Raw genomic sequence first — 14,921 nt, forward strand, 5'->3', positions numbered from 1 at the left:
TGCAAGTGGTCGACTAGTTTCAGCTAACAGGAGTATTGCTCCAGCTTTCATCAGGACCCTAAAAAAATGTATATGATAAGCTACTGCAACACAGTTTAGGGGGTGTATACACATGTAAAAGAAAATAAATTTTAACGATAACATGTGATATACTCAAGTAAATCACGTCTCCCCCTCACAACTTGGAACCCCAGTGTCCACTGATCACAGGAAAAGATCTTCTTCCCAGATTTGTGTGGGTGAAGACCTCACCTCGCCCGGCAACTGCTCGGGAAGTAGAGACCCCGCTCTATCCGTCGGTACCTCGCGTTAGAATCCGAGCCTTCCGCTCGGATTCTAACGCGAGGTACCGACGGATAGAGCGGGGTCGTTAAAATTTATTTTCTTTTACATGTGTATACACCCCCTAAACTGTGTTGCAGTAGCTTATCATATACATTTTTTTAGGGTCCTGATGAAAGCTGGAGCAATACTCCTGTTAGCTGAAACTAGTCGACCACTTGCACAGCGCCATAATGTAGTTCTATTTACCCACTACTCGGCGTGTTTTTAATCTTGACACCTAGACTAATCATTATTAGCAATTTCTCTAATCTGGGTACGCAATTTTAGTTAGCACCTCTTCACTAGCACTGCATTTTTTCCATAATTTTTTATATTTTAATTTTTGAGCACTACTGTGGCTATATTTGTCGCTCTTCACTTATGCACCGCCATGAGATGGTTCAGGCGACGTCTGGAGCGATTACTGATCCCCATATGATGAGATGCCGCCATTTGGGTGGTCTGATGGGACTTCTATAGCCCAGTAGGACTCTCTACTCGTTTTTCACACATGTGCCCGTGTGATTGCCGCGCACTATCCAGGACACTACACCATCTTTGACCTGGTCTTCTCTCTTTGTGGATATGTGATGGGTCTACTGTTCACCACCAGTCACCTACAGGTGCTGCTAGAGAGTCTAGAATTAGTTGCGTTTGTGATAAAGTGTTCAGTGTTCACTCACCAGCTGTCTACAGGTCCTGCTGGAGAAGGAGTGAAATAGGTTTGGTTTGTGATGGGTCTATTGTTCCCTGACACTCTTCTACAGGTCCTGCTGGAAAGAGTGTAAAATAGGTTGGTGGTGAACAGTAGACCCATAATAAACCCAGTCTTCTACAGGTGCTCTAGAAGAGTCAGTAGAAAGGTTGGGTTTGTGAGCGAGTGTTTAGTGATCTCTCACCAGCCGTCTACAATTGCTGCTGGAGAAAGGGTAAAACAGGTTGGGTCTGTGAGAGTATTCAGTATTCATCCACCAGCCATCTATAGGTACTGCTGGAGATGGTGTAGAATAGGATGGGTGTGTAAGAAAGTGTTTAGTGTTCACGTGCCAGCTGTCTACAGGTGCTGCTAGAGAGAGTGTAAAATAGTTTGGGTTTAACAGGGAGAGAACCAAGGCATGGCTGACCTTTTTCACAAAGGGCCGTTGTCGGCAGATAAATGTACACAGTAATGCTAGCAGTACTAACAGTGTCACACAGTGCTTGGCATCGCCCCACCGTTCCTTTGTAATGCTTTTACGTTTCCATTGCTTTTATGTTGTACATCACAAAACCTTTATTTACAAACCCGTGTTGAATATACCCAGCTAGCAGCCCATCTGGACATGGTAGGAGGGGGCCTGATCCAGTCATGTATTGCGATCAGTGACGTTGATTAAGTGTTGATAAACAAGTTTGACAGTGACATCTTCTGGCTTTGAGTCTTTGTGCCCAGCCCTGAAAGCTTGGACTAACCAATAATGTTGCATTGGGCCCCTCACACCTTCCGGATGAAGAAGACCCTAGACATACATTTGAGGCATTCTCTCTTCATAAATAAAAAAGAATCACAGAAGAGCTGACAAAAAGTGAGTGAAAGAATCAATAAAGATTTATTTCAAAATTAATGAACATTTCACAGAATTGATACAGTATTAGTAGAGAAGAATAAGTCAATGACAAAAATGCATTTTAACCTTAACCAATCCCGTGCTAGGAAACAAGGAACTGGTACATCAAAAGTATTTAATAAAAAAAAATACATTATTGCTATCAATGCAGATCAAAAAAGTACTACGCAGAACAACTTACTTACTTACAAACACAAATGATACAACATAAAGCTTTTGAATACTCTTTTGTTGGTCCAGCAGCAGAGCAAGGAATTGTTCATTTTAAAAGACCACAGAGATTCAACATAAATACTTTTGTTTTAAAAACAAGGTGTAAAATACAAAATACTATCTTACATAAATGCAAAAAAACATAAGTCAGCTAGAGTTTTTCCAAATGTCACAATACAGTATGAAGTGACCCTTGCGAGGGTGCCAACTTAGGGACTACCAAGAGAACACTTGGCATGTCTGATCCACATTGCCATTAGGAACTTGGCCATGCAGAATACGAGATGTGTCTGTCTGCAGTATTCTGAACGCCTCCTGGTGCTTCCTGACTCCCAGGTTTCTGCAAAGTGGAACTATCCACTTAGCTTGAGACTGACTATACAGACAGCAACAAAATAAAACATGCTTAAGTGTCTCAGGTCCTCCTTGGCAACAAATATAGTTCTCATTCATCATGTCCATTTATTTGTGTCACTATCTTTTAAAAGGTAGACATCCATACCTGAACTGTAAATATAGCTTCCTCGCGAGTGAAGGAAAAGTTTCACCAATAGCGCCCCCCAATATTGGGGTCGGTTTGCAATCAATAGAGAGTGATCCTTTGCAATTTTGTATATTGTACATTAGAACACTACCCCAATAAATCACTTTAAGACTGGACTTTTGGATTTGGCACAAAGAATCCAGAAAGTTCCATGGTGTGTCAATGCTTAATCTCTATAAAAGAGCCTTACCAGTGCGGACCCTTGGGATCTTGCTTGCATATTTTGGTGACATTTGGTCACGAGGCCCACCCTATAAGACTCTAGTGCTGTAGTAGACCGTAGTCGATGCCAAAACATAAGCACTGTGAGCACAATTTTTTTGGGGTGGGGCTAAATCTAACTAAAGTGGAGTTAATAGGGCCCCATATCAACGCAACATATAAAACTATTCCTAGAGCTTTAACATTGTAGATCTCTAGCCCGGGAGCCACCCTTCTTGATATTGTTTTCCTATGCATTTTTGCTATGTTTACCATTTGTTGTACCAATGACAACTGTGCCCTTTACACCTGTGGAGTCCAGCAAAAGTTTCTTGTAAGTTTCATACCAAGATAGTCAAAGTCAAACTCAGCCACTACTTATAGAGGGATACATTCTACATCTAAAAATGATTATACATTTGATCAACATTCAAAGATACACAGACTGACTAAAAGGATTCCATAGCTAACCACACCAATAGTTAAAGGAAAACTGCAGAAATATGCTACCAGCAGCGTCCTCCAACCTATGGGTGGAATTCTTAGGTTAATGAAGTCACTTTTTGACATAAACTCTCGAGTTTGTTTGTTTCATACTTTTGGCTAATTACTACAGAACATCCAGATCATGTGAGGTTAGGGGGAAAGTTAGATTCTCAGACTAGGTTTCTTGAAAAAAGTATTTTCATTTTAAGGGCCTTAGTACATTGAAAATGTAGCTGAACACATAACTGTTGGCAAATTGCCACCCGGTTATCCTTTAATCTGTTGGCTAGGTGTCAGCAACTAGACGTCACAGAAATGGATGACCTCCCTATTATGTAAATTGAAGTGAAAGATAGGGACTGTTGCCTTGTTACTCAACCAAATTACCTTAAAATTAATTGGAACATCCCCAGTGCTTAGGTTGAGAAGTCAGTTCTTGGTGAATATCCACCAGGTCATATAGGGCAGGTAGCTAAGTCGAAAGGAAGCTGTCTTTCTTTACTTGAATGTCTTTCACAGCAAACGTGTAAAGGTGGACTGAGCTCTGGCCCGGCATATGTGCTACGTTCTTTCTAGCATTTAACAGCAACTAAAGGTGTGATTGGCAAGTACTGAAAGCGATCTCATTCCAGTCTACCAAACGTAGACATATTGCACTATCCTTTCTCTCACACCTGCTTTGTAAACATTTTGACTATCCTCTGTTTTAAAGAGATCCAGGGGCATAGAAAGGTTTAACCATTCAAAAACCAAATACAATCATTATTATATCTCATTTCTTTGTGTCAAATATGTTGGTTCTCTAAAATTACCAAATGAGCTTGAACTGCCAAGCAAGGTCCTCCCTGGACTGGAAACAAGCAACCTGGGACCGGTTTCAGGGCATCTCCCTTCATCAGCCAGGCTAGCTTTAATCCAGTGGTGTAATGAGCACTGGACTCACGTCTGGGCATACCCTTCCCACTTAAGGCGACATATGCCCAAAAAACAATTGATGGAAAGAATGCTGGACAAAGCAAACATTCACCCCCAGTCAAAAGGATCTGGGTTAAATCCATCATTCCTTTGCTCAGCACACCACTCCAGTTTGGATTCAGCCATATGTAAATCAGTCTTGACACTGTTCGTTGTGGGAACAGTCCAGCCCGAACTGCCAAGCCAGGTCCTCTCTGCACCTGAAACAAGCATCCTGGGACCGGTTTCAGGGATTCACCCTTCATCAGCCAGGCTAGCTTGAATCCAGTGGTGTAGTGAGTACGGGACCCTCATCTGGGCATACTCTTCCCGTATGCAAAAGAAACAATTTATGGATGGAATGCTGGACAATACAAACATTCACCCCAGTCACAAGGTTCTGGGTTAAACCCATCATTCTTTTGCTCACCACACCACCCCAGTTTGAGCCCAGCTATATGCAAATCAGTCTTGACCGTGTTCCTTGTGGGAACAGTCCTGCCGGAACTGCCAAGCCAGGTCCTCCCTGGACCGGAAACAAGCATGCTGGGTCCATTTTCAGGGCATCACCCTTCATCAGCCAGGCTAGCTTGAATCCAGTGGTGTAGTCAGCGCGGGACCCATGTCTGGGCATAACATTCCCACTTAGGACGAAATATACCAAAGAAACCACTGATGGAAGGAATGCTGGACAAAGCAAACATTCACCCCCAGTCACAAGGATCCGGGTTAAATCCATCATTCTTTTGCTTACCACACCACCCCAGTTTTTACCCAGCCATATGCAAATCAGCCTTGATCATGTTCCTTATGGGAACAGTCCAGGCTAAACTGCCAAGCCAGGTCCTCCCTGGATCGGAAACAAGCATCCTGGGACCAGTATGCCCGACGGGTCCCGTGCTCTCCATGCCACTGGAGTCAAGCTATCCTGGCTGATGAGGGGTTAAACCCCGAAACTGGTCCTAGGATGATTGTTTGCAGTCCAGGGAGGACCTGGCCTGGCAGTTCGGCTGGACTATTACCATAGGGCGTAGGGTCAACACTGATTTGTATATGGCTGGGTTCAAACTGGAATGGCATGGGGAGCAAAAAAACAATGGATTTAGGCCCAGATCTCTGTTCACGGTTAAATGTATGACATTGTTCTGCATTCTGTCCATCAATTGTTCTTTTCGCATGTTTCTAATTTGTGGGCTTACAGCTCGCCCATAGGCGTCCTACTTCCTGGCTCTATTGTCTCTACATTATTCGTTCTCCCCATTTGTCCATGACATGCAAAAGTCATGCCTCTTCCATTATTTAGCCCTCCCCGAAAGCAGCGACCAACTGTCTCTAAACATATGCAGCTGCTATTTTAATCCAATGTTTTGAGACTTCTTTCTTATTTTTTAAAATGGGTGACCAGTACTGCCACATTGTAAACTATTAGAGTGCACGTCAGGAGAAGATGAACTGCTGGGAGCCTGGCAGGATCTGCCGCTTCCCCTGCCAGTTTGAGATGTTTGTGGCCACTTGCTCCGGGGCACACCGAGGATACCGTGGCTGCCTTGGCCGGCCCTCACATGTCCGGCACAGCCCTGAACACTACACAGCGCTTCTTGGAGCAGAAGAGAAGTTCACGCTGCTGCCCCAGAAAAACTTGACCAAAAGCAGTGCGATCCTACCATGAATGGGTAACCCTCGCTCATTTGGCACAGGACAGATGTGTTCTGTTTACAGGGCAAAAGCCATTGGTTTTTTTTGTATAGAACTTTCCATGTAGGTTTTTCAGCAGGCACATTGTATTGCAATTGAAACATAAAGCATGTCACCATGAGTAATATCTGAAGTTTCTTGTTGCGTGTTACACTAAGCAGTGTGTATTTTGCTCCTGCTCAGCTGTGCAGTCACTTATGTTACAGTTGCCGCAAGCAGCTGGGTCTTCAGCAAGACAGAGTAGGCTGAACCCAGTAATTAAAGTGTGCTAAAGCACCGCATGGAAAACGGGTGTGTTTGAAAGCCACTGCACACCAACGGCAAACAACTTAGAAAGAGCAGTGATGGCAGGCAGAATGAAGCCAGACCTTGCCCCGGGTCCATGGACGCCACACATGGAATAGAGATTGGCAACCCTGTAAACTGCGTGGTCTGTTTCTGCTGCCAGTTCCTCTGAATGGTGCTAAAAGAAATTGAGCTCTCAGATACATGCTTTCCTTAACTCGAGCACATCAGATCTGAATGGCTGTGGTCTCACCTGGCTCTCAGCCTGGATGTTGGTTATGTGGAGCCAGGGAAGCAGCTGTTACCTATGGTTTCATCTTTAGTACCACTGACACTGCCCTTGCAACCCCTAGTTTCAGGTATTCATAAGGCAACACAGCCCTAGAATCTGTTTAATTTTGTACTTTACACTACATTCCATTCCCTTCGCCCTTTTGCTGCAAATAGGTTGTGTTGGGGTAAAGGTGTGATCATGGTTCACATGCCATGCGGACTACAGTATGGGACGTCACCTTGGCTGCTTCTGAATTTTGTTGAATTAGTATCTTTGTGGAGTGGTTTCTAGTTGACTGGTCTGTAACAACCTTCACTTTGGTTTAGTCTAACATCAACGAATCGTTGTTATTTGACAAAACATTGACTTCCTCAAATCTTTTTTCAACCGTGGTTTCTGGGTTTAATGCTACAGTCTGTGGTTTCTGAGTTTTGCTGCTGCTTTTATTGCTGTTACTGCTTCTAAGAGGTCTGATGTGTCCTTTCAATTAGATCTTTTTTTGTCCCCCTTCTGCCCGGTTGCCTCTCCCACTCTTGCCTTATTCCCATCTGTTTCATACCCCGGCCCCTTCCCATGTCACCTACCTTTCTGTCCCCACTTCGTCCTTCTGCTCAGTCTTGCCATCTCCCTTGGCCTACCTCTGTCTGCTACTGATCCCTTTCAAACCTTATATTTCTCTCGTTCCTTCCAAACCTTGAGCCCTTCCTCATCCTAATCTTCCACATAGGCCTGATGTTTCCCCTCTTGAATCAGCTCTTTCCATAGCCTCCTTCCTACCTCGCCCCCTTCCCTGTCCCCACCACTTTTTTCACGGTTTCTTGTTTTCTTCATTCCCCTACGGTCTACTCCTGCTCTTCACTCTCTTTTGCTTTCCTATATGCTTTTCTTATCCCTCTTTTAGTCACTTTACCTCCCACCTCGACGGCTGCGATTCATGCTCCACTTCCATCTGTCCCTGCTATGTCACCACTTTCCTCGATGCAGCAGACGATGCCACCCCTTACGCTCACAGATGGCTAAACAATATTAACATTGACGAAGCGCATTGCTCTCGTACATTACCAGCGAGGACCGTGCGATGAGGGCATGGGTATGTCCAACCGGTACACAGACAAAATATCGATTTTTTAATATCGATAAGCAAAAATATCGAAGTTTAAATATCGATATACAAAAATATCGAAGGTAAGTAATATCGACAGTCTAAATATCGATATTGGTATGATATCAGTAATATCGAAGTTGTAAATATCGATGTTAATAATATCGAAATTAATAACTTTGATGTTACTAATATCTATTTGTAAATAAATTTAGTGTATATTATATTGTATTAATTATGTTTTATTATTTTTTTAATGTTATTTTATTAAATATTGTGTTTTACTACTGTAGCGGGTTGTGGGTTTATAGGGGAATAGGGTGGGAAGTAATTTAATTATGTTAAATTAATTATTAATTATTAGGAATTATTAATTAATTAATTGAGAATTAATTTTAAATTATTTTTAATTAATTTATTAATTGATAAATATGTTCTGTAGCGGGTTATGGGTTTATAGGGGAATAGGGTGGGAAGTAATTTAATAATAATTAATTAATTGATATATGTTTGTATATATTTTAATTAATAATTAATTGGTAATTAATTTCTATTAATTACTTAATTAATTATTATAATTTTTTTAATATTTATAATGATTCATTAGTTGGTAATTAATTATTATTAATTATTTAAAAAACTTAACTATAGTAATTTTTATATATAATTTATTGTTATTCTTAATTAATTAATTGTGCTAAATAATATTAATATTTAAATTAGATTAATTACAGCAAATGTGCTAATATATTTACTTTATTGTTATTGTTAATTAATAATTAATTGGTAATTAAATAATATTAATTAATTTTGGGTACAGGGGTATTTTTAGGGTTCAGGGTCAGTTTTCAGTTCATGGGTACAGGGGTATTTTTAGGGTTCAGGGTCAGTTTTCAGTTCATGGGTACAGGGGTATTTTTAGGGTTCAGGGTCAGTTTTCAGTTCATGGGTACAGGGGTATTTTTAGGGTTCAGGGTCAGTTTTCAGTTCATGGGTACAGGGGTATTTTTAGGGTTCAGGGTCAGTTTTCAGTTCATGGGTACAGGGGTATTTTTAGGGTTCAGGGTCAGTTTTCAGTTCATGGGTAAAGGGGTATTTTTAGGGTTCAGGGTCAGTTTTCAGTTCATGGGTACAGGGGTATTTTTAGGGTTCAGGGTCAGTTTTCAGTTCATGGGTAAAGGGGTATTTTTAGGGTTCAGGGTCAGTTTTCAGTTCATGGGTACAGGGGTATTTTTAGGGTTCAGGGTCAGTTTTCAGTTCATGGGTAAAGGGGTATTTTTAGGGTTCAGGGTCAGTTTTCAGTTTTTGGGTAAAGGGGTATTTTTAGGGTTCAGGGTCAGTTTTCAGTTTTTGGGTAAAGGGGTATTTTTAGGGTTCAGGGTCAGTTTTCAGTTTTTGGGTAAAGGGGTATTTTTAGGGTTCAGGGTCAGTTTTCAGTTCATGGGTAAAGGGGTATTTTTAGGGTTCTGGGTCAGTTTTGGGTTTTTGGGGTACAGTCGTACAGGGAAACAATTAAATAAATTTAAATTAAATCAATTAAATGAAATTACAAAATATAAAATTACATTAAATTAAGTTTTTAATTTATTTTAAATGTATATGTATTAGTTTTAATTTTTAAATTATGTTTTAATATTTTTAATTAATATTTGTAACATTATATGTATTTTATAATTATTTTAACATCATTATTAATACATTTTAAAAAACGATATTTTTTTTTTCGATATTTTTGTACTACGATATTATTTTTCCGATATTTTTGTACTTACCTTGTTAGGGATAGGATTCCGATATTTTTGACTTCGATATTTTTGTCCCGATATTTTTGTAGGTCGATATTTTTAATTTCGATATTTAGTCAGACATTCGTCCAACCTCTATCTTTACTATCTCTCTACACATCAGGTCTTCATCCATGACTTATTCACTAGGGTGTGGTCAGACCCTGCATACAGAGTAGAGCTCACACAGCTGGATTTCTCCCAGATTCAGTGCATGCTCTATGCAACTCCGAACCCCCTCTCATTGCCTACAGTGACCCGGGTGGTATTTCTGGCATAGAGATCGGCCATGCGACACGTGCAATGGGGTAATACACTTACACAGCAAACTCCAGTGTGGCTTGGCACCTGGTTACCCCTGGGACTGTATTGGTATCACAAGGTTGGGGGATGTCTAGTACGGACCTCATACACAGTCCTTTGACGAACTGCAGCAGACATACAACCTCACAAACTCCCAGTTTTACAAATATCTCCAGCTCAGATACACACTAGCCGCCCAATCTCTGCCACTGGACCCCCTGTCACAGACGGATAGCCTGGCTTCATCAGCAGCACTGTAGAGCTTCCCCATAGCGTCCCCTCTTTGTACCTCTTTCAACTCACTATTCACACAGTTTGCCCTGGCTGAGAAGTCTGACATCCTTGCTATTCTCAAATCCCTCAAGTCAGGCTCTCCCTCTGACCCGTACCCGGCCAGAGTCCTGTTAGGGGTTGCAGATATTGTGTACACTGAAGCTACGACAATTGTCAACTTGTCACTTCAGTCGGCGACTGTACAGGGGCGATGGAAGCATGCTAAGCTTCTCCCTCTTCTCAAGAAACCGATGGCGGACCCCTCTGTACCATCCAACTATCGCCCGATATCCTTACTCCCAGCACTGGCCAAAGTTTGCGAAAAGGTGGCTTTCCGCCAACTGGAAACCTTTGTGGAAACATCTGGGGCTCTGCATCCAGCCCAGTCAGGCTTCAGAACATCTTACAGCACAGAGACAGCGCTGGTGGAGATGGCGGAGGCAATTAGGGAGTGCCTGGACAGGGGCGGCAGAGTGGCTCTGATTTTATTGGACCTCTCTGCCGCCTTTGACACAGCACCTCACCAGCTTCTTCTTGCCCGCTTCTCTGCCATTGGCATTTCTGGGGCAGCGTGGGCCTGGCTAAAATCTTTTTGGGATGCCCTCACTCAGCAGGTTCCTTCCAAACCTTGAGCCCTTCCTCATCCTAATCTTCCACATAGCCCTGATGTTTCCCCTCTTGAATCAGCTCTTTCCATAGCCTCCTTCCTACCTCGCCCCCTTCCCTGTCCCCACCACTTTTTTCACGGTTTCTTGTTTTCTTCATTCCCCTACGGTCTACTCCTGCTCTTCACTCTCTTTTGCTTTCCTATATGCTTTTCTTATCCCTCTTTTAGTCACTTTACCTCCCACCTCGACGGCTGCGATTCATGCTCCACTTCCATCTGTCCCTGCTATGTCACCACTTTCCTCGATGCAGCAGACGATGCCACCCCTTACGCTCACAGATGGCTAAACAATATTAACATTGACGAAGCGCATTGCTCTCGTACATTACCAGCGAGGACCGTGCGATGAGGACATGGGTATGTCCAACCTCTATCTTTACTATCTCTCTACACATCAGGTCTTCATCCATGACTTATTCACTAGGGTGTGGTCAGACCCTGCATACAGAGTAGAGCTCACACAGCTGGATTTCTCCCAGATTCAGTGCATGCTCTATGCAACTCCGAACCCCCTCTCATTGCCTACAGTGACCCGGGTGGTATTTCTGGCATGGAGATCGGCCATGCGACACGTGCAATGGGGTAATACACTTACACAGCAAACTCCAGTGTGGCTTGGCACCTGGTTACCCCTGGGACTGTTTTGGTATCACAAGGTTGGGGGATGTCTAGTAAGGACCTCATACACAGTCCTTTGACGAACTGCAGCAGACATACAACCTCACAAACTCCCAGTTTTACAAATATCTCCAGCTCAGATACACACTAGCCGCCCAATCTCTGCCACTGGACCCCCTGTCACAGACGGATAGCCTGGCTTCATCAGCAGCACTGTAGAGCTTCCCCCTAGCGTCCCCTCTTTGTACCTCTTTCAACTCACTATTCACACAGTTTGCCCTGGCTGAGAAGTCTGACATCCTTGCTATTCTCAAATCCCTCAAGTCAGGCTCTCCCTCTGACCCGTACCCGGCCAGAGTCCTGTTAGGGGTTGCAGATATTGTGTACACTGAAGCTACGACAATTGTCAACTTGTCACTTCAGTCGGCGACTGTACAGGGGCGATGGAAGCATGCTAAGCTTCTCCCTCTTCTCAAGAAACCGATAGCGGACCCCTCTGTACCATCCAACTATCGCCCGATATCCTTACTCCCAGCACTGGCCAAAGTTTGCGAAAAGGTGGCTTTCCGCCAACTGGAAACCTTTGTGGAAACATCTGGGGCTCTGCATCCAGCCCAGTCAGGCTTCAGAACATCTTACAGCACAGAGACAGCGCTGGTGGAGATGGCAGAGGCAATTAGGGAGTGCCTGGACAGGGGCGGCAGAGTGGCTCTGATTTTATTGGACCTCTCTGCCGCCTTTGACACAGCACCTCACCAGCTTCTTCTTGCCCGCCTCTCTGCCATTGGCATCTCTGGGGCAGCGTGGGCCTGGCTAAAATCTTTTTGGGATGCCCTCACTCAGCAGGTCTGGATGCCTCCTTTTTCATTCTCGGCCAGGGAGGTCTCGACTGGAGTCCCCCAGGGCTCGATTTTGAGCCCCTAGCTCTTTAATATCTATTTAACTCCATTGATCTTCCTGGCTGAAGAGCTGGGTGCTAAAATCATGGCTTATGCTGACGACACCCACCTTCTATTCACTTGGAATGGCTCCGACCTGTGCAATGGGGGCCGCGCAGAGTTGCCCTGCCGCCGTGTTTACATGGCTGGCACAGGCCAAACTCAAGTGCAACGAGGGGAAATCTGAGATACTGTCGTATGGGCAATGTCCACCGCTTTTCACAGAAGCCATGTGGCCCCATGATTTCCCCCGCCCACTTTCTGAGGGTCGTCCGGCTAAGAACTTGGGAGTTTGGTTCGGGGAGGATTTCAGGTTCTCTGAACACATCAAGAGACTAACGGATGTCTGTTTTGGTACACTCAAGTCGCTGAGTAGATTCTTCCCTATGCTCCCTCATCCGGGGAAGGAAATGGTGGCAGGGGCACTCATCCTGTCCCGTTTGGATTATGCCAATGCCCTTTTTATTGGCATCCCGGGATACTTGGTGAATAAACTTCAACTGATCCAGAACGCGGTGGCCAGACTCTTGTTCAACATCTCTAAGAGATCCAGTATAAGGTCACACTTGCGTGACCTTCACTGGCTGCCCGTGGTTCAGCGGGTGCAGTTTAAGGCCCTCACTTTAGCTCACAGAGCTCTGCATGACTCAGGACCCTCCTATATTAGGAAACGGGTGACCTTTTATACCCCCCATGGATCCCTACGATCTGCTTCCCACCATCTGATGGCCACTCCCACTTCCGCCATTCAAGGATGAGTGGGTAGTCACTTTTGGTCAAGGTAGCTACTCTGTGGAACAGTCTTCGTATTTCTCTGCGCCACACCCAGGACTTCTGTCGATTTAAGAAACTTCTCAAAACCCATCTTTTTAATCAGGTTATCTAATCTTTCTCCTTCCACCAGTCTGCAGTTCATATTGTAGAAAAGCAGATTTTATCTAGTTATCATCAATCACTGCTTGGCGTTAGTCGCCTCTAATTCACTAGATTATTAGCTAATCAAATAAAGAGGCAGGCGCTGAAAAACTGGAAAGTGATGAACAGGTTTATTTCTCCGGCAGAGAACACGTGAATTCAGACGAACAAAATGTTTTCTCGAGGTGCTCTAACTGTACCTCTGTGGCATAGCCTTTTATACACAACTTCGACTCTTTATTGCAGGGTAATATATTCCTGACAGTAGTTTATTACATCCTTGGAATCCCCGCTTCCAACTTGTTCCCACACATACCCAACAGCAAATGTCCACCACCCTGGTCTCAGCAGGTGATTGTTATCGCGCAGCTGGGCATTCCGGCAGGGTCTGGAGTATGCGGAATCGGACCGCGCCCAATCAGCGCCGAAGGTGCGCCAAAGGTAAGCCCGTCTACGCCCGTCCGCGCCTGGACCGCGCCCAGCGCCAGACCCCCTGCCCCTCGCGCTGCCCAGCCCCCCCGCATTACCTACGATGCCGCCACCCTCCTAGCCCTCAACCCCGGTCGCGCCCCCAACTGCGTCCAAGCCGCTCCTGGACGCACCCATGGACCTTTCTCCTGCTTCTCCTGCAAATTTAGCGGCACCGACAACATCTCTGCTACGACCACACCACAGATTCCCGACCCCAATCTCTTACAATGCATCCTTCTCAACACCCGCTCGGTCCACAGACACGCCATTGACCTATGGAATCTACTAGACACCATCTCTCCAGACGTCGCCTTCCTAACGGAAACATGGATGAACGCTTCCTCCGCCCCTGACATCACCATCGCTATCCCCGATGACTATAAGATCACACGCAAGGACCGCACCGACCATACAGGAGGAGGAATCGCTATCGTCCATAAGAAATCCATCCGCATCTCTACCAGCTCTGACGCCAACCTCGCTAACTCCGAACACCTTCACTTCCAGATCCACATCGACCCTAAGACAACTCTCAGAGGCACCCTCCTCTACAGACCACCAGGACCCCGCGCAAAATTCAGTGAAGACATCACGGACTTCATCACCCCACACGCGCTCCCCTCCAAAGACTACATCCTTCTGGGAGACCTCAACTTTCACCTCGAAAAGATCAACAACCGCAACACCGCCACCCTCTTAGACAACCTCGCCAACCTCGGACTTAAACAACTGGTCACTTCCCCCACCCACATCGCAGGTCACACACTCGACCCCATCTTCACCTCCAGCAACCACGTCTCCTTCAGCCACACTACGGATCTCCTCTGGACTGACCACAGCTGCGTTCACTTCACCTACAACAAGCCGAAACCCATCATCCACCCTCAACCAACTCTACAAAGAAACTGGAACAAAATCACCACGGATCAGATCTCCGCATCGCTCCTTCGAACCTCCCCAGCCCTCTCTTCTAACGCCAACGAAGCCGCCTCCAACTTCACCCTTTGGTTATCCAACACTGCCGACACCTTAGCACCACTGAAAAAACGTCAACACAAACTTGGCAACAAGAAGGCCTCATGGTTCAACGATGATCTCAAGAAGTCCAAGAAACTATGCCGCGTCCTTGAAAAGGCCTGGAAAAAAGACTCATCCACCAGCAACAAGGACGCCCTCAAAAGCGCCACCCGCACTCACCACCAACTGATCCGAAAAGCCAAGAAAACAGCATTCAAGGATCGACTTGACAACAACGCCCACAACAGCA

This window comes from Lissotriton vulgaris, chromosome 1_2, assembly GCF_964263255.1.
Source record: "Lissotriton vulgaris chromosome 1_2, aLisVul1.2, whole genome shotgun sequence".
In the NCBI taxonomy this organism is placed as follows: Eukaryota; Metazoa; Chordata; class Amphibia; order Caudata; family Salamandridae; genus Lissotriton; species Lissotriton vulgaris.